Genomic DNA, 24,674 nt, shown 5'->3' with positions numbered 1-24,674 from the left:
GCCTAGGTTGTCGGTTCGATCCCTAGTCAGGGCACATACAACAATCAACCAATGAATGCATAGCTAAGCGAAACAACAAATTAATGTTTCTCTCTCTCTCTCAGTCTGTCTGTGTCTCCTTTCCCCTCTCTCTCTAAAAAAATCAATAAATAAAATTTCTAAAACGCTGAGCAAGCTCTAGCCAAGGCTGTCCAACCCGTGGTCCACTGGCCACCCGCAGCCCAGGACGGCCGTGAATGCGGCCCAGCACGAAATCGCACATTTACTTAGAACATGATGAAATTCTTTTCTGATTATGTGTCGAAATGTATTTAATCTGGGGCCCAAGACAACTCTTCTTCCCGTGTGGCCCAGAGATGCCAAAAGTTTGGACACCCCTGCACCTTTGAAAATACAACGTAACACCAACCATGACAATTTAGAAATAATGTTACTCAATAATTTTTACATGCTAAATGACTTAACAAAACAGACTACTAAAAATATGAAATGATATGCTAAAAATAGTTTTTTTCCTAAAAGTTTGCAAAATATAAGGAAAAATCTGAACAATGTTTTACAGGGAAAAAAAAAAGAAACTTTGGTTTACTGAAACTTGCAAAGGTTAAAATATAATCATCCTGAAGATACGTCACTAACTAGAAAACAGGAGTAATGGCTGTGGGCGAGTGTTTGGTGCATTTCCAGAAACTGTTGAACACACCAAATATTGTGGCTACAAAAAGAAAAGAAAGAAATGTCACTGATGATCATATGTGAATCCAAGCAATGAGTGATTTGTAGGCGGCAAGTACTGACTTGCTTTAAAATTTCTGGTATTAATAGTCCCAGCTCTCAGATGTAAATTAATTCTGAAAACTATGTCTTAAATTAATAACAGGGAGACTAATGCATGAGGTACCCACTACTTATGGTGGTGTCTTAGCTGGTAGGTACTGATAGTACTTTCTAAAGGCCCTTTCCAGAAAGAACTTACCGTGCAGCTATGGGGAGTGGGGTCAGCGGGGGGCCTCCCACCTCAGCCCCTTCAGGGCCAGCCTCGGTCTTAGAGGGCCTCCTTGTCCGAGGCCATGCCCTCCCAGAGGGGGTGGGTCTAAAGGCCACAGCAAGTTCTAGCGTGAACCTGGTTATGAAGTATAATTAATGCTCGTTCATCAGTCTAGTGGATGGCTTTTTAAGTTTTTTATTTTTTATTTGCTCTAGAACTAACTTGCCGTAGGGCTGGCAGAAGCTCTGTTGAGTCTGTATCACAGCTCAATCCCTCCCTCTGCTCAACCCGCTCCTCTCCCTGCCTTTCACAGGGCTGACCCCTACATCTTGCAGCCCAGAGTCCACCTCAGTATCTGCTTTTGCAGAACCCAACCTGAAACGGTCAGCTGCTCAACAATTCACCCATTTACTTAACATGCAACAAATATTTATGAAGCACCTATTATGTTGCAGGGCCTGTCCTACATCTTGGGAATTCGGTGGTGAGTAAACCCCCCACTCTTGTAGGGCTTCAGTCCTGGCAGGGGAAAACAGACAAGGAATATATACACATGTAAATGTGACCTAGACAGACAGCGATAAATGCCCAGAAGAAACCAGAGCGGGGTAGTTGGGGTAGAGAGTGCATGGCGGGGTCAGGTAAGCGGAGTGCTCCTTCCTTCACCTGGGGAGTTCAGGGAAATCTCTCTAGAAGACGACTCTCTAACCAAGGCTTGAAAAATGCGACATGCCAGCCATGTGAAGACAAGGATGGCAGCATCCCAGGCAGGTGTTTGGACTGTTGTAGGCACAAGGGTCCTGAGCGGGAACGAATGAAAGGACTGCTGCAGGGACAGCGGGAAGATGTTTATCTTCCTTAGAGCACGGGTTTGGGGGCTGACACCCTCGGTTCAACTCCTGGCTCCACTGCTGACTGGATGGGGAACCCTGAGCAAGTTACTTCTCAGTTCTGCAGCCTCCATGATTGTATTTTTCTCTTAAATTTGTCCTGAGTGTTGAGGCCATGTGAAAAGTATTCACTTAGCACGGCACCCAGCACCTAGGAAATAAATTGTAAATTGTAGCTGTAGTTATTACTTTCACCTGAACAATTAGCACAGTTTCTAACATTTAGCAGGTATTCACAAAGCGTATGTAGATGAAGTGAGGCAAAATCCTGACTGCTGGTATACTCCACTTTCCTCTGATTTTACATTAGAGGAAATGATTATATTCAAACCAAAGACACAAAGGGGTGACAAAGGAGGCTTTAGTATCTATTTGTTCAACAAATATTTATTAGGCACTGGCATGTAAGGAAAAGTGGGCTTCCTACCTTCACAGAGTGCACAAACGAGAAGGGGAGACAAGATGCGCTAAACGAGCCGTCCAGGTACAGACCACCCAGCAGTTCGGAGGCTGGAGGGCACCTCTCATCGGTCCCTAGTGAGGATGACTATGGAGGGCACCTTGAAGGGTGACGGGGTTTCTGACGAGTAAAGATGAGAAAAGGAATTCATCCTGGGCAGACAGGGTGGACTAAGCCGAGTGTGACGTGAAGAAACACATGCATTGTTAGGGAACGATGAGTCCAGGCCGGCTGAAGGATGGGAGTTTGTGCAGAGGTGCAGTGGAGACGGGTTTGGAAAGGGCAGTGTGGACTCGCCTGGAAGGACCTTGGGCGCCAAGACACAGGGGGGTGGGAACCAGAGAAGCTCAGAGACAAGGTATGGCCAGGCTGAGGCAAGCTGACCCCAGACAAACTGAAGAACTCAGTTTGTGTATGGGGTAGACTCGAGCAGCGGAAGCCTGGGGACAGGGTGGACATAACAAGGTCACTTGATCCTGATGATAACCCAGTGAGCACTGTCAGAAAGAAAGGCTGAGGCAGTGTGCGCTCAAGGTCGCGCAGCTCAGACGTGATGGGCTACTGACTTGGTCGGTCTGACTCCAGGATTCATGAAGAGAGAGCCACGCTCGGGCAGGGGGGCCAGGTGACGGCCTTTTGAACGGCAGGGTGTTTACACTTGAGCTGACTGTCTGGGGTGGGGTTGGGGGAAGGCAGGCAGAAAGTGTAAGTTTAAAAACAATAAAATCTGAGACCCAAAAGAATTTAAATTTAAATGGAACCTACATTTATTAAACTTAACCAAAATGATGAACCAAATATTTTTCATGGCATTATGACTGATGATTTAAAAAGAGCACAAATATGTTTTTCTCACAATAAAGAAAAAGAAAAAAAGTGGAGAGAAAAACAAGGTTGTTTGATGCTAAATTGTGATCCTGAATAGCAGCTTACAAGAGGGAAGAATGTGCAATTTGGGTTTGTCATGTCCCGGAGCCGCATGTTAAAGGGAAAGGGACACGAAGAGGCCACAGAATAGGCCCTGGCGGGTGTCTGGGGTTGAAGCCACGCTAACACGCCAAGAGCTACAGGCCAACGGAACAAGCGACAGACAAGTGAGGCTGGTGCGCCCCGAAACTGCTCTCAGCAGGCACGTCAGAGAAAATGACAAACACAGCAAAGCAAATGCTTGTCCCTTCCCTCTGCCTTCTCATCTTCTTCCCGTCCTATCCAACAAAAAAGATAAGGCAACCTTTCTTTCTCTCGTAGCCTAAGTTGGAGAAATAGAAAACAGGCCTGCAAGTCTTCAGAAAGAAAGAACAAGGCAAGTTTCCATGGGTTAACGTCCTCGAGTCCTGGCGCCGCCTCCGCGTGAGTTGGGATGGGCCCGGGAATAGGGCCTGTTTCCGTGAGAAGTAAATGAAGGCAGGGACAGGAACAAATACCAGGCTGCAGGAGGACAAGCGGCCTTTTGTGCTCCAGACACGTTATCTCATTCTACCAGTGATTCACCGTGAAGAGCGAGTTCCATGCCAGGTGAAACCTCTAACTTCTTTCGTTCGAGAAATAATCCTTCTGTTATCACCGTTTATCTCCAGGCAACCGATGAGTAAAGCGCTTCGAACAAAAGATTAGGTAGGTAAAAAGTATCGATTATACGTATGCTGGAGAAGAAGGACACAGGACAGCCACAGGATCTTTACGTCATAATGGCGGAGGGAAAAGGCTAACGCTGCTACTGCACACCACCCTTCTCTCCCGTCCGCCCTGACCAGACAGCACCAGAAGTTCCCGTCTACGGTCTGTCCTTCCTGAAGTGGCTGTGCATGGAGAGCGGAGCTGAGGCTGGTGAAGGCTTCCAGACCCCCAGTGAAAGGTGCTGTTTTAAGTCACCCCACTCACTACAGATGGAACAGGCAGGGCGGGGGCTCTAAGGTACACAGTGAGGTCTGTTCTGAGATGAGGAAGATCCAAGGCCGCCTTTATTATTGCAGATACGACACCCAGGGTAACGAAGGTGCCCTATAAAAGCCACTGCTGCTGATAAAGAGGTGCTGGGGACTCCTGGACAACTTCACTGTCACACTTTGGGACACAGTCTCTCGCTCTCGATGCCCATGTGGATGTGCTCGTGGTCAGACGTGGCCTTCTGTGTAGATGGCATAAAAATAACGAACAGTGTGGCTAATGTGGCTTTTTCACATCCAACCTAAGATCTTTCATTTTTTAAATTCAGATATTCAATCACACTTAGCGTGGCCAGATTTTCTCAACTAAAAACCTTGTCAGTAAAGTATATTGAAAGGGACCATGGAGGAGACGACTGGAATGAGACTGGTGGGACATCTGGTAACTGTATCAGATTCTGCTGGACAAAGAGGCCTCATGTGATTCTTGTGGTTCGTGGTGACAATAAAGGAGGTCCCCGAGTCTCGGGATGGTATGGGTGCCACTGGGCTGCGCTGACGGGGTGGGGATGGAGGGACCAGAGTGAAAGAAGAGAGAGAGAGAGAGCAGTAAACAAAAGAAGAAAACCAGGTGTCAAAGTTGGGCCCAGGAGCTGAGTCCTGGGCTCAGCGGGGAAAATGAGTACGAAAAAGCCCATCTTCTAGAGGGGACGCAGAACCTGAGCCTGGGGCAGGCCAACTGCCGCCCTCCTCGGACGGTCATTGTCTAAGTCTGTTGAGGCTGCCGTCACAAGGGCCTATTAACTGGGTGGCTTGCAAACAATGGAAACTTTTCACAGTTCTACAGGCTGGGAAGTCCAAAGTCAGGATGCTAGTGTGGTCAGGTTCTGGTGAGAACCCTTCTGCATGCTGCAGACTATCATCTTCTCATTGTATCTTCACGTGGTAGAAAGAGAGTTCTCTGGGACATCCCTTATAAGGCACTAACCCCACTCATAATGACTCCGCAACCAAAAACCAATATGCACTGCATTACATGACATGGTCTGGCTGTAAGAGCTGAGACCTGGCTCAGTGGTCTCAACGTGCCAAAACTTGTGCACTAATGTTCATAGCAGCATGATTTATAATAGCTAAAAAGTAGAAATAACCCAAATCCATAGAGACAGAAAGTAGATTAGTAGTTGCCTAGGGGTGAGGTACCGTGTAAAGGGAAGGAAGGAACCGGAAGTGACTCCTAATGAGTAGAGATTTCTTTTCAGGGTGAAAACGTTCTGGAATTCGACAGTGGGAATAGTTGCACAACACTAAATATACCAGAAACTAATGAATTTTATGGTATGTGAATTACATTTCAATACAACTGTTACAAATGTTTCTGAAACGTCATGCTAATTTGTAAGTGCTCTAAATAATTCTGCTAGTAGAGCCCACAAAGAAAAGTCCACAGAAGCGAGGCACGAGACATACGAGTGCGGTGGGTCATGCGTGGCAGAAAGAGGGAGTGGTGGGGACTTGGACGAGGGGAGGGACAGCCCACTCTGAAGGAGTCCAGCTGCCAGCCCGCAAGAACGCAGCCCGCTGTTGCCGGATCTTCCATTTTTCAAGAGAAGTCAGAAACCTGGATTTTTACACCTCTCAATGTTTTAACACTGCCACTGAATTCATACTTTCTTAGTGACATCACTGAGAAAGTTAAGTAAAATATGTCTGTGGGCCAGAGGATCCCTTGGTAGCCGACTAGTGACCTGGGGTCACTTTCTGTTGCCATTAGTAAAGCTGACTGCTCTGGAGGACCTCGGAGGCCTTTGTACAATATACTGAGTAACCTCCACACCTCGGCAAATCCATCCGGTTGAAAAACACTTATCAGAGGCCTCCTAGGTATAAGGCACTACAAGGTAGGGGCAGTGTGACACCAGAGTGTAAGTCCCAGACAGAAAGTGTGGCATTTGCGAGGGGGTGGCTCCTGCAGCCTGCATAAGACGGCTCTGCACACGCCACTGAAGCCAGGCTGCTGAGTCCCAGTGCCCTGCTGGGCCCCAGCTTGAGATACTTGAAACTGGCTCTGGACTATCTGAATTGTTGACATTTCCTGGCTTTGGCGGACAGCAGGAGGAAACAGACTCATGGTTTCTCAGTGCGCTTATGAGCACCAGTTCAAGGGCAGCTCGTTCTTCCAGAGTCAGGAGGGAATAGACACTTGAGTCCAGGTGTTCTGTAGGCTGGAAGAGATTTAAATCCCCGAGTTGGCTTGAAAGCAGAATATTTTTTTCAGTACTTCTCTCCTCCAGAAATTTCCCAGGGCAGGGAGTTTTGAGGCAGATATATCACTGCTCACATAATTGAAATAGCAGGTGAATAAAAGAGGGAGGGGTCAGCTGACTTGACGAAGGGTCATACAGGTGTCCTTGAAAATAAGCAAGTACTGGAAAATAGATTTGTGTGCTTTCTCAGAGACACAGGGAACAGATTGTTACAGTTAGTTAAGGGGCTGCATACAAATGCCACTCCTTTTGTGTGGATGTCTGCAAATCCCCACCGAGCCAGCAGCCACTCGGAATCCAGGTCAGCCAGAGAACGCTGAGTGGGAACATGTCTCCGAGAATGGCTCCCCTACTCCTCCCAAAGCAGCACACTCAGATGGCGGCCTGGAAGGGTCAGTGTCCTGCAAGCCTTTGCAGCTCCCAACCTCATTACGAAATATATGAGTCATATGTAGGAATATAACAGAATCCAGAGTGTGTTCTGCCACAGAGACAACAAACATGGTTGCGAAATACCCAGTTAGTGATTCCTAAAACTCTACACAGTAAGAAGCAATTCTTGATCCACACTCTTAAACAGAATACCCCCTCGACCATCCTTGGCCCCCTTTTTCTTCTGCTTAATTGATACGACCAGCTTCCAGTGCTTCAAGTACTTCTCAGCTGATCTCTTTCGGGACCCATACGATCTGCCTACCGGGCTTCTCCCTGGATCCAGGTCTTCTCCCTGGAATGCCCCAGGCAGAATGCACCTTCGCTGCAACTCATCGGGTCACAAAGTGACCTCATCCTTCTCCAAGGCTGACCTGAGTCCCTGACCTGGGCATCCTCCGAACATCAACCCTTGCATCCAACCCGTCACTGTGGTCTGTCCATTTGACTTCCAAGGTGCATGTCTAGTCTACCCCCTGTAACTCTGCCCCTGCTACTACCACTTCCAGACTACGCAATAACTTTCTAACAGGACTCTTTTCTCCCACCCCACACTATCAACAGAATTCTCTTCTGAAAACATAATCAAATGAAGTTATTTTTTCTTAAGAACCTCCATAAGCCTCCTCCTTCAGTGCTTACAGGATAATGCCTCAGTATGCTACACAAGGCCCATCATGATCTACCCCAACTTAACCTACTTCGGCTCATTTTTTGCCACAACCCCATTTTTTAAAGTGTCTTACTGTACCTTACACATGCTATGCTCTCTCACACCTCTGTGTTTACACACGCTGTTGCCCTACCCATGATGTCCCTCCCACCTTTGTCAATCGGGAGAATTTCTTTATGTCCTTGAAGTTTCAGCTCAAGTGTTTCCTTTGCAGAAATACCTGCTGCTTCTTCTGTGTTTTCCCAAGTATTTGGCTCCTGCCAATCACAAAGCACTAATATAAGGAATAACTTCAGGTCCCAGGGGATGTCTTCTTCACAACCGTATCTCCAATGTAGTATGCTGAGGTGCTAACTATTATAAATGCCTGTGAACTGAATATATAAACCAGGAGATTAAAGCATTACAAAAGCCAGAGAAGTGGACTTTCCATTGTTGTGTAAAAGCATAATCATGAATCTAAAAGGGAACATTTCTACTACAATAAACTTCTTGATGAGGAATATCAGCCAGAGAAAATCATGGGATCACAATATGCATAGCCTTGGCTTAGACCACCAGCACCGATTGCTCAGTCCTACAAACACGGTCTGTTAAGGAAAACAATCAGTGTGGGACCCGACAAATGACAGCCCCGTCTGTGTGTTTACTATTGTTATCGTTATTAGAGGGTTATAATCTGACCATTAGTCCATTTAAATAGATATAAAAATAAGTTGTCATAATGGAACTCGGCTGTCTAAGTAAGTAGCCTGCAATAGCTGACCTTATGTTCAGAAATTAAAATACCCACACATACCCACGTTGCCTAATGCACATGAAAACACCCTGCTTCAAACACATGAGTAAGCCAATGGCCTTTGGCCACAGATCCAAAGGCTGACATCTGAGGACAGTGTGCATAAATGCTTTTGGCAACATCTTCTAGGATTTTCTATAAACCAGCATCAAGCCAATTTATCTGACCTCCTTGATCTGCACAGCCATCCGGCACCTACAGCTATTTTCTAGAGGCCTGAATGAGTCAAAAGAAGAAAATGATTAATCAACTCGCCGAGATCTGGGAGCTGGAAGAGAGCCATCCTGTGAGTAACCCTCGGAGCTGTGGGACCACAGCCACTGGAAACTTAGGGGATTTCCACAGTTGAAAACACTTGGCCGGTTTGCTAGGGTCCTCTGACCTCGCAGTACAGACAGAACAGGCCGAAGGGGGTGATCTACCTCTGACGATGTCCTGTGTCTGCTGCCTTTGGCTGTTCACTCTGACTGGACGAAACCAAAGTTATTCCCCCTGAGACTCAGGACTTTGGAAGTGGCTCAGAAAATTCCCTGTGCTTTTTCCTCCCAGTGGATGCCATTCTCAGTCCTTGGCTTCACTTTTATGTAGAGTGAGGCTTAAATTAGAAGTGTATGTCCAGCAACTGACACAGTACTTGGCAAACAGGAGGTAGGTCTGCTCTGTTTTAGGCCAGGTTGGTCTCCCAACACTCAGGGCAGATAGCCCCCCCTTGCTTTTCCGTTCTGACAGTTGTTAACATGGCGGCGCCATTTAAAATCACTTCTCCTGCTGAAGGTTCCTGTCATTTGCCACTGTTCCCCATTTTATCCATTCGAATTCTTCCACTCCTTTTTCATCAGGGGCTTGATTTCTGAGGTCGTGTTTTTAAAGACACTACTCTAATCATTGCCTAGCTTTCATTTCCCACAGAATACTTCAGACACTGTGTCTGAGTAGTGTAAATGCATGTCCCCCCTTTGTTATTTAACAGGCGATGTATTATGGATGCAAGGAGAACTTCTCAAATGCCTGACCTATTTGTCTCTGCCGTTATGTCTCTTCTTGCATTTTCTTGCCCTTTCATATTATATGCACTGCCCTCTTCCTTCTCCCTTTCATTTAAACATATGAATCACTTGGATTTTTATTGCCATCTCTCCTGGTTCTGCTTTCTGTTCTACCACTGCATCTACGATACATTCTTTGTGTCTGCTATCACTAACGTGTCAGCAGGATATACTAACGCCTGATTGTTTATTGAGCTCTTGTCCCTGTTTTTCTCTTTAACATCATCTGCTTTCCTTACATAATTTCTTAGGACCTCATCCATTAACTTAATGAAGAAATAAACTTGGGCAAAGCTTTCTGTTTAACTCTGTTCCCTGCCAGAAAAAAAAATCCAAATACCTCTCCACTCAGCAAACTAGTTGCTTGAACGTTGTCATACATCTCACATTCGCATACAAACATATTTATGTAAACTCTCCCTGACAGGGTCCCTATCACTGACTGGTGTGTCACAAGGCACTCGTTGAGCAATGACAGCTGTTGCTTTCACTGCACTGGCTTGCAGAGAGGGCCCTGGGGATTTTGCCTTTTGGCCCACAGGTCAGTAAACACGTTGGGGATTAACACGGAAGAGATAAGAAGCTCGGGAGTAGGGGACTAGAATGTTGATTTGAAGGAGGAGAAAGGAAGGGAATTTCAGGAAAAGGAACAGAAATGATGGATTGAAGGACAGCTAGATCAGGAGCGGAAATAGAATGAAGATCTCATGGAGGGTTAGCAACGGGAGTGGGAAGAGGAGAAGGGGGGAAAAGGTACAGAAAATAAGTAGCATAGATGGTAGGTAGAAAATAGTTAGGGGGGAGGGCAAGAATAGTATGGGAAATATAGAATCTAAAGAACTTGAGACACATGGTCATAAACTAAAGGGGGGCAATAGTGGGGGTAGGGGGAGCAGGGTGGAGGGGAATGAAGGGGGGAATAGAACAACTGTAATGGCATAATCAACAAAATAAAAATGAGAAAAAGAAATGATGGATTGGAAGATCAAATAAGGGAAAGAAAGAGAGAATGAAATAGGGTTAGAGAAAAGAAGATTTAAAGGGAAAACACAAGATTAGAGAGAGGAAAGTGGAGTGGGCATAGAAAAGAAAGAAGTTAGGGACAGAGGCAAGGAGAAAAGAAAAGGGTGGCTCACAGCGGGCTGCCCCCTCGGAAAAGAAAGCATGAAGGAAAATATTTAGGAGTAAGTAAGTGCAGATGAGGAAATGGTCCAGATCAATGTGTCATCCTCACGTTAAAATCCCCTTTGTTATTCTAATCTACTATCCACACTACAACTTCCTGTGATAAATCCCTCAGCCTATGTATGACACCAGAAAAATCTGTCTTGCTCCTTCCTTTGCAGTCAGTCACTCTCACCAAAGCCCTCAAAGGCTCAAATCCTGCCGCTCTGCACAACTCAAAAAAAGGAACGTCAGGCACTGAGAGCTTCTGATAATTTACCTCTAACGACTGACTGGGCTTTACTTTGGCCTTCCCTTGTGATGATAATGACAGTGGTGATTTTTATCACATTCCAAGAATTCTTAAAATACGTTTTGCTACAGGCAACTACAATAACCAAGTTGCCTCTTGTTAATTACCGGTTTAAATTTGGAAAGTGTCCTGAAGACAAAAGGACACGAAAATTACAGCCAAGCACTCCTAAACTGGATAAGTATCTTTATGGTGACTTCTAAGAAAAAGAAATCCCTGCACAGCTGCCCATTTCTTTGGCTTTAAGGATTCATTGATTCCTCCCCTCTAGAATCCAGCAAAACAGGTTTGTAGTGGAGATCTGTGGTCTTTGACCCTCCTCTGATTTGGTAGGAGCACCCCGGTTTTAGGAACTGTCCTGACCTTCGTTCGTTCCAGGTGGTGCCGGTGGGACTGTCGATCAAGGTTCAGGGACCTTGCCAAGGAATAGACTTATAACCCAAGCCAAACAGCCAATCAGAATCTCTCCTGGAAACGTGACTAATCAGTGGAACAATAAAGATCAGGAAATGTCTGCAGTGGGTGCATCCCAGAAGTGCTACTATGACCCAACCATCAGTTTCTGTTTCCTTTTCCTGGTCTGGAAACCTGCTGGTTCTACTTTTCCTTCAATTCTATGACCTAGTCCATATCCACAGAAAACTGCTGTTTTCTTTTAAGTTAGCCATAGTTAGTTTCTGTTTCTGTAATCAAAAAGTCTCAACCAATATAATCTATGTTATGTTGCATCAAAAAGTCACCTGTGTGAGACCATTCTATAGTTTGATGCCTTTTGTAACCTCTCGACTACAAGACTTTTCTCTGTACCTTCTCAGCCCTGGATACACAGTTGAAAAAATTTAACTGATTCTGAGGAGCAGGGACAAAGTGCTCGGACATGCTAGAAATAATGAGTTGCTTCAACCTCATCAAACTCGAAATTTTTGTATGAGATAAGGATGTCATAGCCTGGACGATAATGACACCAGCTACTGGTCAAAACCATTCTGCCAAACCCTAAACCACTAATGTACATGTGGCAATCTAGACAGCAGGGTAGGATACAAGGATACAACTGATTTACAATATAGCTGTGATCCTGGCCCCAAGTAAAAGGCTTGTGTAACCAAAAGCTATAGGAAGCCCCACCCTGGGGCTGGGGACACTTGCTCTGTTGGTTACAGTTTTCAGGGCCTGCCTCTCTGTCTGGACACAGGGTGACTGACAGACTGGAGAGGGACCCCTGTCCAGCATGTGCAAGGGCCTTGAAGGAATAAGGCTGAGCCAAGGACAGGAGACTGGGACCTTGTCACTCGCAATATTCCGGAGACTGCTCTACTCAGAAATGAGCTCTGAGCAGGTTAACCCCGACTTCACTGCAGATGTCTACTCTATGAGGTCATTTCTTGGTCACCCTGCTACATATAAGACCATGAAAGTGGCAGGAATCATGAAAGACCATGATTCCTGTCGTGGTGGAGATAAGTAAGCCAGAGGCATCTTATATAATGCCACACTCTTACCTACATGAAAACTGTCCAGAAGTTTCAACATCTTGACTCTTATCACACGCCATTCTAAAATGCAGTGAGTGTGTTGCTCACCTTATCCATGCAGGCCCTGCCGGGAAAGAGTTTTATAAGAAGTGCTAACTGCCAAGAATTCCACAGGTGGGCCAAGAACGCAATTAGGCCAACAGGGACTAGGTTCCCCAGTTCCTGGCCATGGAAAAGACTGGCCAGTAGGGTGACTGTAAATCAGTATAAAAGGCTGAAATATGTACAACTCAATATAGAAGAAAAGAGCTGCTTCTCAGCTGTCTATTTATAAATGAGCTTTCATTTATAAACTTTCAAAAATATAAAGCTATGTCTTATAAAGGTGCCAGTCAACTTTGCCCATCAACACAAGAGATTAGCTCTTGCATGAAGTATCTCTTTGGTGGCTTAGCAACAAGTAGACTTTTGGAACCTGTATCTTTACAAGTTAAGAACTTCTGTGGTACTTTTAGAGAACATTAGGTTTTCTCCCCAAATCTCCCAGCTTCTAGAGCTCCAGATAGGTCACTGAGAAAATCATGCTTGATTCCCACACTCATAATGTACAGAAAGCTACGAAACCTGAGACCTGGAAGGGACCTTAGCAATCACTTAGATTAAATTCCATCATTTTGCAAAGGTCAAACTGTATGTGAGGTCCAACCACGAAGTAATTACCTTGATCTTCTCCCCGCCCCCGCCCCCCCAAGAAGTGGTTACTTGATGTCGGTCACACAGCTGGTCGGCGGCCAGGCTAAATCCGGCACACAGATCATCTGACTCCTGTCCATAGCTCCTTTCACTACCTTAACTGCTTTACAACAAAGTTACTAAATTCTCATTCATTCATTCATTCAGCACAAATTTATGAAACACATCTGATATGCCAGGAGCTGTTATAGGTAAGCACAAAATAATGAATAAAACTAAGTTCCTTTAAAAATATAAATCAACCCTGATTGGCATGGCTCAGTTTTAGTTGAGCATCGTCCCACAAAGTGAATGAGAGGCAACTGATTGATGTTTCTCTCACACATCGATGTTTCCTTCCCTCTCTTTCTCCCTCCTGTCCCTTCTCTCTAAAAGTAAATAAACACAATTTTTAAAAATAATAAAATAAATCAAAGTTGGTTTCTAAAAGTGACACCTCTCAGTGTTTTGGAATATTTTCTCACTATGGTAAAGGCAAGAGAATTGAGACAAAGATGAGAAAATGTTGTAAAATCCTTGAAATGATGGTTCAACATCAATTGAGCAGTACGTGAATTGTTTTGATAGTAAGAGAGAACATTTTCACTAAGTTAATAAGCTGAGGCCTGGAGACTCTTCCTAGTCAGGACAAGGAACCACTATGACCTGTAGCACTGGCCTAGACGTGAGGCCTCGCGTCCTGCCCGGGACGGCAGACAGGGAGCCACGGTGGAACACAGCACGGGCTTCAGGCTTTGGAGCCGCAGAAACCCGGGTTTTAAGCTGTGGCTCTGCTGGGAATGGTCTGTGACCTCAGACAAGTTGTTAACCTTCCCTCCCTCCCTCCCTCCCTCCCTCCCTCTGAATTTTGTTCATCTCTGAAATGGGGATGAAACCACTTGTATTAGATGGGTTTCATAAAAAATAGACATAACATATGTAAATCAGCTCAGTGCTAGCACCAGAGTACATCCTTAACACATATTTCTATCATTATTATTCCTAACAATAACAGTTAATGGCATTACAACACGACCTGCGGAACAGTTCTACAGGAGTAAAACTAGATACACAAATGGCCAGCAGACAGGCTTCAAAACCTTTACAGAGGCGTAGCAGCCACACTTAAAAGAGTTTTCTCCGGTTAAATACTGGGGCTGGGTTTGAACCTAGGTCGGTCAGACTACAGAACCTGAACGTGTGGCCAGTCTGTACATGTCTCCAAGCAGGAATACACTCTAGTGACCGACACATCCTCAGGAAAAAAGCTCGATTTACCCGAGAGGGCCTGGGAGGGTATGGTCTCTTCAGAACGAGGTTTGAGGGACTGTCGGTAAGGAGGTGAGAGCAGCGCTGCTTCTGGAGAAACCAAAACTGCAGACACGTAGTGAGTGCGAACAGCTCTTGCTTCTTCTTAGTAGCAATCTCGACTTCACTTGAATGGTTTCATAATCCTTACAAAACCCCCCTGAGGTACACACCAGTATCACAGAAGGCTCATGTAACTAATCTAAGGTGAGCAGCTGGTGGGTGGCCAAGCAGGGGCTGAAGTTCAGGGAGTCTTTAGGGCCCCGAGGGGAGAGGAGAGGTGTGGTCCTGGGGCTCCGGAACCTGGTCCTGGAAGTTGGAAAAGTCCTACCTACGTCTCAGTCATGCTGAGGCCCTCATCAGAGGGCATGGGAAGAACAAGAAGAGTGGGGAGTCTGTCCCTGCCTCTGACGATGGACTTGGGACAGGGAGGCACTAATGAACCATGAAGGTGTCTACGGGCCTGGAAACATCCAAAAGCCTTGTTCACCACCTGTAATGCTTTCTCACTGTGTTAAAAATTCCTGAAGGCTCACATCATCAAAATCCCATACTGTCTAACCAGCACCTAGCACAGTACCTACCGTATGAATAAGACACAATAAACACGCCTAGAAAAAGGAAAAGGGAAGTGGTAAGGAAAAACTAGAAAGGATTCTCAAATATGATATCATAGCATGATTATCAGAGCCTGGCTCTTCACAAGCGTGCTGGCTGGGGGGTTAGGAGGTTTGGGTTCTACCCAGCTCTGGAGCCAGTTGTACGAAACTGGTAAGTCTCTTATTCAACCCGGCCCTTGGGCAGCTCATAGGTGACATGGGCTGGACAAGAGGAGCTGCGAGTGAGCTAACATGTACAGGCGTCTTGCTCAGTGGCTGGCCTAGAAGAGGCTTTTTAAAAACCCGTGTTTCCTGAGAGTGCTGCTTTCCATCTTATAAACCCTGCTTTCATTTGGCTTGTCTCCCTCATTTTACAGATGAGGAAACTAAAGCACGAAGTCATAGGGCACGTCCAAGACCACCCAGTTCATCACAGTGCCCCTCAGACAGCAACCACCGCCCTCGGCCCCCAGCATCAGGCTGCTTCCTAACCGGTTAGGTGCACTTGCTTCTCTCCTGCTGTCTGTGAAGAAGCTTTTACAAACAGTCACACCACATGACTGTCTGAAATGAAGCAAGACCCATCCTCCTAAAGAGAACGGAGTACCGTATTTTGCTGTATATAATGCACACCGCGTTTTTGGCCCAAACTTTCAGGGAGAAAAATCTTTCTTTTTAATTTTTTAATTCAATTATTTATATGTAGATACTTGTTTTTTATATTATAAACAAATTTTAGCATTTATTTTTTAACATATGGATATCGTTATTACTTTCTAGAGTTATACTTTTAATGAATAAGCATAAGTAAAAGAATTAAAAACAGTAATATAGATGCAGAATTAGTACTACCCATGTATAGTGCACACCCTTATTTTTCCCCTCAAAAATCTGGGCAAAAAATTATGCATTTTACGTGGCAAAATATGGTATATAGTTTTTAATCCCCCGAGATGGAAGTTCTACCATATTTCTCAGTAGTCTGCTCCAGTTTTGATTATTAGCAGACATTGCCGATGTCTATCCCAAATCTTACATCCTGCAGTTTCAGCTCCTTATTTATCCTCAGGTGAGATAGAAAACATGGGCCATGAGGCTCTGCTACATGTATTTACCTACACAAAGATTGCTGCTAAATTGCCCTTTATCCTCTTTTCTTTCCAAGCTGCCTAGTCCCAGTTTCTTTCAATTCCCTCCTCGTTCTTTCCCAACCCTTTAATTGCCCTTGTGGCTGAACTCTCAGCCACCTCTAGACTCAACTGCTCCCCATTAATTCCTGATCACAGAACTGGGCATAATCTCCAACTATGATTTGAATGTGGACTAGGAAGCTGATTGTGTCTTGGCTCTTACTGGAGAGTTCCCTAAATTAGCATCCCAAGATCATGCTTTGGTTTCTGAGACTATAGGCAACCTTAATTTAGGCCAAAAGTAGATTATTTGCATCTTCATAGTAAATTGAAATGTAAGCTGGCTACCTCCCAAGTCTCAGCATGCTTCTGATGGCTTCCCCTCCAAGCAGCTGGGGAGGTAAGACATAAGAAAGTAAATTAGCTGAACAAGAATCCTAAAATGTGTATCAGTAAGTGGGTTTAGTTTGTGTGCACCGATATTCCTACATTAGTAGGAGTATAGATAGTTTGGTGGTAACTAAGAAGTAATGAGCTGTGGAGGCACAATTTACTTAACATGTATCATTCCTACAGTGTTTTATATTTCTTTGCACAATTTTTCTAAATTTACAATATTTTAGGAAAAAAATTTCTAAATTACTCAACAGTGTGTCTAAATTTTTTCTCTAACAGACATACATTTCTCCCATGTTTTTTACATATGCTGTTGAGGCTTGAAAAGAAAACTCTTTAAGATGTCTTTTGTTGTTTACAAAATTTAACAATTGCTTACAAAAATTAACGTCATGGTGGTAGAAAATTAGCAATCTCCTGAGCCATTTATTAACATCAACTTGAATATTTACTAGGTACCTACTAAGCACACACAGGGTACTTACCAAGCAGGACAGAATATGAACAGAGCATTAATGCCAACCCGAAAGGCTTCCCAGAGATGACACTGACCCTGACCCCTGAGGAACGGATAGGGTTTGCAGTGACACTCAGGCTGAAGAAACACATGCGAAGCAGAACTAACATGGAGCAAAGGCAGGAAGAACAGCATCCCTCACACAGCCAATGAGCTGCTGGCCAAAGAAGTGATTGGGCCAGAACAAAACTGGGTTTTAGAGAGATGCAATTTTTAAAAGTATGTTTTATTGGTTATACTATTACAGCTGTCCCAATTTTTCACCCTTTGCCCCCCTCTGCCTGGTACCCCCATTCCCTCCAGCATGCCCCCACCCTTAGTTCTTGTCCATGGGTTATGCATGTAAGTTCTTTGGCTTTTCCATTGCCTATACTGCTCTTAATCTCCGCCTGTCTACTCTGTACCTACCTATCCAATTATGCTTCTAAATCTCTATACCTTTTCCCCTATTCTCCCCCATACCCCTCCTAGCTGCTATGGAGATCCCTCCATGGGATCTCCATATCTATGATTCTATTCCTGTTCTAGCTATTTGCTTAGTTTGTTTTTGTTTCTGTTTTTTAGATTCCATTGTTGATAGTTGTAAATTTCCTGTCATTTTAATGTTCATAGATTTTATCTTCTTTTTCCTAAATAAGTTCCTTTAACATTTCATGTAATAAAGGCTTGGTGATGATGAATCCTTTGGCTTTACTTTGTCTGGGAAGCACTGCCCTTCCATTCTAAATGATAGCTTTGCTGGGTAGAGTAATCTAGGTTGTAGGTCCTTGCTTTTCATCACTTTGACTAATTCTTGCCAGTCCTTTCTTGCCTGGAAAGTTTTTTTGAGAAATCAGCTAATCGTCTTATGGTAACTCCTTTGTAAGCAACTCTCTACCTTTCTCCTGCTGCTTTTAAGATTCTTTCTTTATCCTTAATCTTTGGTATTTTAATTATGATGTGTCTTGGAGTGGACCTCTTTGGGTCTATCTTGCTTGGGACTCTGTGCTTCCTGGACTTGTATGTCTATTTCCTTTGAAAAATTAGGGAAGTTTTCTTTCATTATTTTTTCAAATAAGTTTTTAATTTCTTGCTCTTCCTCTTCTCCTTCTGGCACCCCCATGATTTGGATGTTGGCCCTTTTGGAGCTGTCTCCAAGTTTTTTTAAACTCTCCTCATTTTTTTTTTTTGAGTTTTTGTTTCTTCATTTTGTTCTGGTTGAATGTGTATTTCTTTCTTATGTTCCAAATCATTGATTTAAATCCCAGTTTCCTTCCTTTCACTGTTGGTTTCCTGTGGATTTTCCCTTAGTAGAGCCTTCATTTCTTCCCCTATGCTTTGCCGTATTCAATAAGATCTTTGAGCATTCTCACCACCAGTGTTTTGAACTCTGCATCTGATAGGTTGGCTATCTCCACATCCTGAGTTCTTTTTCTGGGGTTCTGTTCTGTTCCTTCATGTGGGCCATATTTCTTTGTCTCCTGATTTTGGCAGCCTCCCTGTGTCTGTGTAATAGGTAAAGCTGCTTTGACACCCGGCCCTGTTAAGTCGAATGGGGAGTAGCCCTGGGTGTTCCCCAGGGCAGGACAACTGTGGCTCTCTGGGAGCAGTCAAAAAGGGGACAGTGACGCTGCTGGCTGACTTCCGGGGGCCTGCCCGGCCCCTGCCCCATTTCCAGTCACTTCGCCCACTTCTCATATGCAACTGGCATTCCTCCACCTGCTGTCCTGGTTGTGGTTCCCAGGGTGGGTGGGTTTGTGTAAATACTGGCAGTCTCTTCTGTTGCCCCAACCCCACGGGGTTTACAGCCAGAAGTTATGAGGCTTTCTTTCCCCTCAGCCCCCCAGCGCTGGAGCCCTGGGCTGTGCAGTCCGGCCTGCAGCTGGGCTGGCTTGCTCACAAGGCGTCTCCCTGATTTTTACCCACCACACACGAGTGCAGGGCTGCCAGTTCCACTCGCCCCTCACCCTCCGCAGCCTCACTGAGTCCTCTCTGCCTTGACTCTCTGTCTCCGCCCATTACCTGTCTGGATGAACACAGCTTCTTTAAATCCTTGGTTGTTAGACTTCAGTACAGTTCTGGGTATTTTAATGGGTAATTTTTGGCAGTTCTGTTTGGGTTTTTTTTTTTTCTTTTTTAAGTTAGTTTGTGTTCCTTCTTAGGGTTGTATAGTGAGGTAAGGCGTGTCTACCTATGCCTCCATCTTAACCAGAAGCCTCCACAGAGATGCTATTTTTACAATAATTTTTCCAGCTAAAAGCTGTTCTTGGGAAGTCATCCAAGTACTGTTAACAATCATGCCATTTCAGTGTAATCTTGGGACAAGAAAACAACTAATTAACACAACAGCCTTCGTGCAGGGTGGAGACTGCATGAAATGAGGCAGCTTAAAAGGCCAGGCAGTCCGGGGAAACAAAGTCATTTGCTTTTTATGGTTTCAATCATTTTGGTTTCACAATTTGTCTTCATTCCATACCGGGATTGTTTGGTCCCACTTGGCAAACGCAGGACTCCTTTGTCTGTGCATGTGTGTTTCTCAGCAAGAAGAACAACAAAAAGAAAAAATGTGGCTGAGGCTGATCTGTAATTTTTCACTGTGGCTTTGAATCATGGATGATATCAGCACAACTACAGAAATTGGGTTTGTCAGTGACGCCTCCCTCCCTGCCGGCTAAGCAGCAGAGCATGAAACATAAACCATAAAGAAACAATGGCAGGACTGGGAGTTATTTACTGTTGTTTTCCAAACACATCTTAGTGACAGAATGGAAAATGGTCAACTGGGAATCCAAACTACACTCTCATTGTGGCCAAGACCAGGGGATTCTTAGGGGGGGATTTTCTTTTCTTTCTTTTTTAGTTTTTGAAAATGTGTTAACAAAGGAAAAGGAAAATGATTGGAAATGTCTGAGAATAGTTTGGCAGAATGGAGTACGTGGCTCAACTAGCCAGAAGGAATTTGAGTTTACCATGGCAGAACTCTCAATCCACATCCCCTTTATAACTGTATGTGCCTATAGGCTTGTGCTATATAAGAACCTCACCAATAAACCGAGGGAGTTCAAGGGAACAGGAGTACTTGGAGAACTTGTGTGAATACATGTATGTGCTCAAAGGCATACACATGTGTTTGTGGGTATATGTCCTTTCAATAAAAAATGAAAAGCCATAGAAAAGAAGCGCCCATTCATTAGACATTTATGAAAACCATGTATATCCTGGAGCAGGCCTGGGGCCAGGCGGGGGTAATAACAAGCAACGAGAAAGAGACCCTGTCTTGGAAGAGATCCCAAACCAGGAGAAAGAGGAATGTAAACATTTTCGACTGGATGTGGGTGGTAAGGGAGGGGGAGAGTTCCTATGGCCCGAAATTGTGACTTAGGAAACTATGTAGATAATGATTTTCCCACTAACCGAGGCAGAAAAAACGTGAGAGACCGTTATTTTGGAAAGAGAGACGAGCAGCCGGGACTTGGGCGTTCTGAGTGGCAGGGAGCCGTAGACGTTACACAGCTACCTGCCACTGTCATGGGTTTCCAGCAGACATTTGAACGCACGGTCCTGGAGAGCAGGAGGGAGGTCTGGGAGAGTGGTAGAGGGCACAGACCGGCCGAGGTGTGGGTGGGCTCCACAGAGATGAAGGAGGGATCGCCCAGGGAGAATGGACAGTGAGACGGGAACCCAGGGGGGAATCTAGACTGCTGTGATGGGCAGCAGTCCGGCAAACCCCTTTGGGGTAACTGTTCTGTGAAGCTGTTTCCTGAGGCATGTCCAGGCTCAGAGAGTAAATACTCTTAGGAGTATTTCAGAAAGATGGCATTTCTTTCTTTGTATCAGCAGTACTTCTCCTATGCTAGCCCCCAAAATTTACTAAAGTGACCTATGAAGATATTATTTTAAGCTTTCTATACCTCTTCAGTATATTTTTTTTCTAAGATTTGTTTTGTTTTCTAATTTAGGATTATCTATTGTCCGTTTTGCCTCTGCCATTAGAATAGTAAGCTCCTTGACATCAGAGGTCACTGTACCATATAGTCCTTCCCAAAATTCTCCAGAACCCGTGACAATGGTAACTATTACGTAAGGAGCACGTAACACAGGCCAGGAGTTATTTGTAAGTGCTTTATAGAAGTTCTTTCATTTCCACATCACAACGGCCCTACGAGGTGGGCATTTCTGTTCCATTTCAGAGATGTGACCAGCAGGGCACAAACACTGGCCAACGGCAGAACCAAGACACCCAGATGTGTCTCACATCCACAGGGGTAAATCCATGCTCCTAAAATTGTCCTCATGCTGCGTCTACTCCTCATACACAGGGAGCAAGTGATCACCATCGGTGATGAGAGGGGTGTTTCGTAACAGCCGAGAACCTGCTGTCGAACGCCGTCGTCCACCCCTGCCTACTCCTGGGACGCCTTGGGAAAGCGGCTGGCACACTCTGAGAAGTGCTCTCCTCTAAGACTACTGAGTGAATCCCACGTTTCGGAATGAGAACCTGATGAGTGAAAGGGGGTTCTTATATCCATTACCATTACATAACAAACACGTCCATTTCAAAAAAGAGAACAAGTACTATTCTGTGCAGTTTGTAGGGTAGCTTGGGGTCTTCTCTTCAGTTTTTAAATAAACCACATCGGGCAGTAAAATTAGAGATTCCAAGGCATCTTATTAAATTGAAGAATAAAGAATTGAAAACCTAAATAAGATTCAAATCTCAAATTGGACAGAATATCCCTGGGAGAGGAACACAGTATTATTTGGCATTAATGTAACCCTGAGTTTAACAAGCAAGAGTAAGCAAAATGTGATGTGTTCACACAATGGAATATTACTCAGCTATAAAAAGGAATAAAGCTTAGCCATAAAAAAGAAATAATTCCATTTATATGAAATGTCCAGAATTTCCAAATCCATAGACACAGAAACTAGATTAATGGTTTCTGAGGGGAGGGGAATGGGGATGTCTGCTAGTGGGCTCTGGGGTGTCTTTTTTGGGGTGATAAAAAAATGTTCTAGAATTATATAATGGTTGGTGATGGTTGGACAATCCAGTGAGTATACTAAAAAAATTCAAACCCCACTGAAGTATGACTTTAAATGGATGAATTTTATGGTGTATGAACTTTAGCTCAATTAAAAATTGTAAGTTAAAAATCTAGCAAGACAATGAGATTCATAAAAAGGAGTGCTTAGGAACCAGAACTAATCTATTCACCAAAGAAGCAGCCAGGCCCTGCAGACGTCAGCATCGGGTCCTGGGACCCAAGAGGTTTGCAGGGAGGCCATGAAGCTGGTTGGACTGGGGCAAGAAGACTTACATGGATACTAAGGAGACAGTAAAGAGTCTGTGTAAAAATCCAACGTCAAAGGGGTGATCTAATACCAGTTTCTTCAAGGATATGAGGATTCTTAAGCTGAGAATAATCACCAGCTGTTCTCCTCTTCTGATGCTAGAGCAGAAAGAAGAGACTCCAGTGGATCTGGGACAGGCCCTAGAAGGGCACACTTACAGCGACAGTTTAACACAAAGCAGTGCTGTCCGGGGAGGCTGTGGGCCCTCCACCACCTCTGAAGATCCCTTCAAAAAGTCAGTGGCTTCGGGGTTTTCCAAGATTGTTTTCAAAGCCCCATTTGGGACTCTGTCATTATGGAACTCTAATGGGGGTACCCTTTCTATTTTAAGGTAATTCAGTGGGGTGGGGTAAAGAGGAAGACGTAATGAAGTCCAACCAGGTTTATGTTAAAGTAAATTTCTTCAAAATGATTACAATTTCCTACTGTTTTCCTCTGTAAGGTACTTCCTTGGAAGAAAAAAAGGCATTAAATTCCATTTTAAAGGAACTCAGAAGCTCTGACATCCCAGGTTCAGGAGCCCTGTCGACCATACTCACATGCCGGGAGTTTCACCTACTTAGAAATTCCTTCTCCTTATTAATCTCTGTAGAGTTTTGCAGCTTTCCCCCAGTTCTGGAAGTGTCTCTGCTGTCACCCTGTAGGAATTTTTCCACTGCCCTGTCGCCAGACTCCACGCCTCACCGCAGTGCCCGCTCCCAGCCCACTGCGCAGATGACTCCTACTTCTGACCGCACGCTCTCCCAGATCGGGCAGTGCCAGGCCGGGATCCGGGGCCTCGTCAGCACGTCATCTCTTCATATTGACAGTTCCCCACATCCCAGCTTTTGAGTTCTGTAGTGAACCGCGTTTGTTGCCCACTTTTTCAACATTGAATTTTTTGGTACTGTTAGGGCAGCTTTCCACAGTTCTTAACTATGTGTTTTTCATCTCTGTACTAATGTCATAATTATACCATTGAAATTGATTAAACAGATTTAAAGGCAACATTAATGCCACATCATTAGCACTCATGTTCAGGTAACAGCAAAATTAGGTCACCGCGGACACACTGCACGCTTTCCAATAAGCACATTTTTCTCCGGCGCCCATCCTCAGAGAGTCACAAACATTACTGGCAGCACTTAAACTGTTAGAAAATGTCCTGCCAACTGCCAGTGATACTTAACAAAAAGTAGACATCTCACCTTACGAAAGCCAGAATCAAAGTTAGACCAGAAGTAAATCAGGCAATATTACAATGTTTTTCCTAACCCTTAGAACTAACTTGGAAGTGAGATGGGGGTGGGGAGACGACAGCAAATAATCCTCGCAAGTCAGAACAGAACAGGTCTTAAAACTGGTTTTGGCTGCACTGCCTCCGGGTCAGCTCCTGAAACAGAAGTCAAGCTGTGACTTACAGGCTTATATTAATTTTCCTTATGCTGCTTAATTTTAGTAGCATAGTTTCCACATACTCTAATTTCTTGTTTTCGGTGTTGTATGACATGTCTTGTAAATAGTGTGAAGTTGGTTTAACTGCACAACATTAAAGTTATATCCCCATTAGGTCCATAATCCAGAGAGCTGCTACTTACAGATAAGGAGTAGTTCTGACCTCTGGGAACCACCGAGAATTATGGAGAAATCCAACAAGGTTCTCTCACGTGTTTGAGACGAACCTTAAACAAGAGGCCTTTGCGGATTTATGCAAAGTTGTCCTTTCAAAATTGGGTAGAAAAGCACTTCGTGCTCCAGGCCCTGCATCCTCCATGACTTCCTCTGTTTTAGAAAAACATTCTTGCACATGCGTGCCCAACTCTCTGCGCCCCATTTTCAGATCCCATTCCTCCACAAAGACTGTGAAAATGAGGTGTATGCAAATTTAATTTGGCCCCCCCACCCACACAGTCCCACCAAGTAAAATATCTTCTGAATACCCCTCTAGCGCCGGGATTATGCGTGTCTATTCTCAGTGTTCAGAACAGATCCCGGTAGCACACCTCAGACGTCATCTCCACCCATTGATAGGGCCGTCCAAGCACTCCAAGTGGGTCAGGGTCCCAGGCAGGCAGAGTGAGACTGAGCCCACCACTCCCCCTGTCCTGCCCCACCCATCAGACAACACTGACCACGTGACTAAAAGTGCAGTTATGTTCTTGGTCAAGGGACTGTCTGCAAAGGACCCCTCTTTGTGAGAGACACAAAGAGGCATCTACATTGATCCAACCACAAAAGATTTGCCTTTACACTGCACAGGGTTAAGCAATCTGAGATCTCTGCATT

At 44.7% G+C, this 24,674-nt stretch overlaps 1 protein-coding gene and 1 long non-coding RNA gene across 8 annotated transcripts in view; one reads left to right on the top strand and one right to left on the bottom strand.

Moving 5' to 3' along the window:
• Nucleotides 1-24,674, bottom strand: part of RAD51B (RAD51 paralog B) — a 512,857-nt gene that overhangs the window by 198,824 nt on the left and 289,359 nt on the right. The gene's annotated exons all lie outside the window — the stretch shown is intronic.
• On the top strand, nucleotides 8,443-23,723 carry LOC119034773 (uncharacterized). Of its 2 annotated transcripts, none has more exons than XR_005079629.2 (3): nucleotides 8,443-8,681; nucleotides 9,869-9,982; nucleotides 21,374-23,723. It is a non-coding gene; the product is annotated as an uncharacterized LOC119034773 (long non-coding RNA). The 2 variants fall into 2 exon arrangements; XR_005079630.2 differs by lacking the exon at nucleotides 21,374-23,723 and adding an exon at nucleotides 11,297-13,768.

The sequence above is a fragment of the Artibeus jamaicensis genome, unplaced genomic scaffold, assembly GCF_021234435.1.
Source record: "Artibeus jamaicensis isolate MK-2021 breed Jamaican fruit bat unplaced genomic scaffold, CSHL_Jam_final contig_851, whole genome shotgun sequence".
Taxonomy (NCBI): Eukaryota; Metazoa; Chordata; class Mammalia; order Chiroptera; family Phyllostomidae; genus Artibeus; species Artibeus jamaicensis.
The sequence above is the reverse complement of the archived record's forward strand: the minus strand, read 5'-3'. Positions and strand labels throughout refer to the sequence as shown.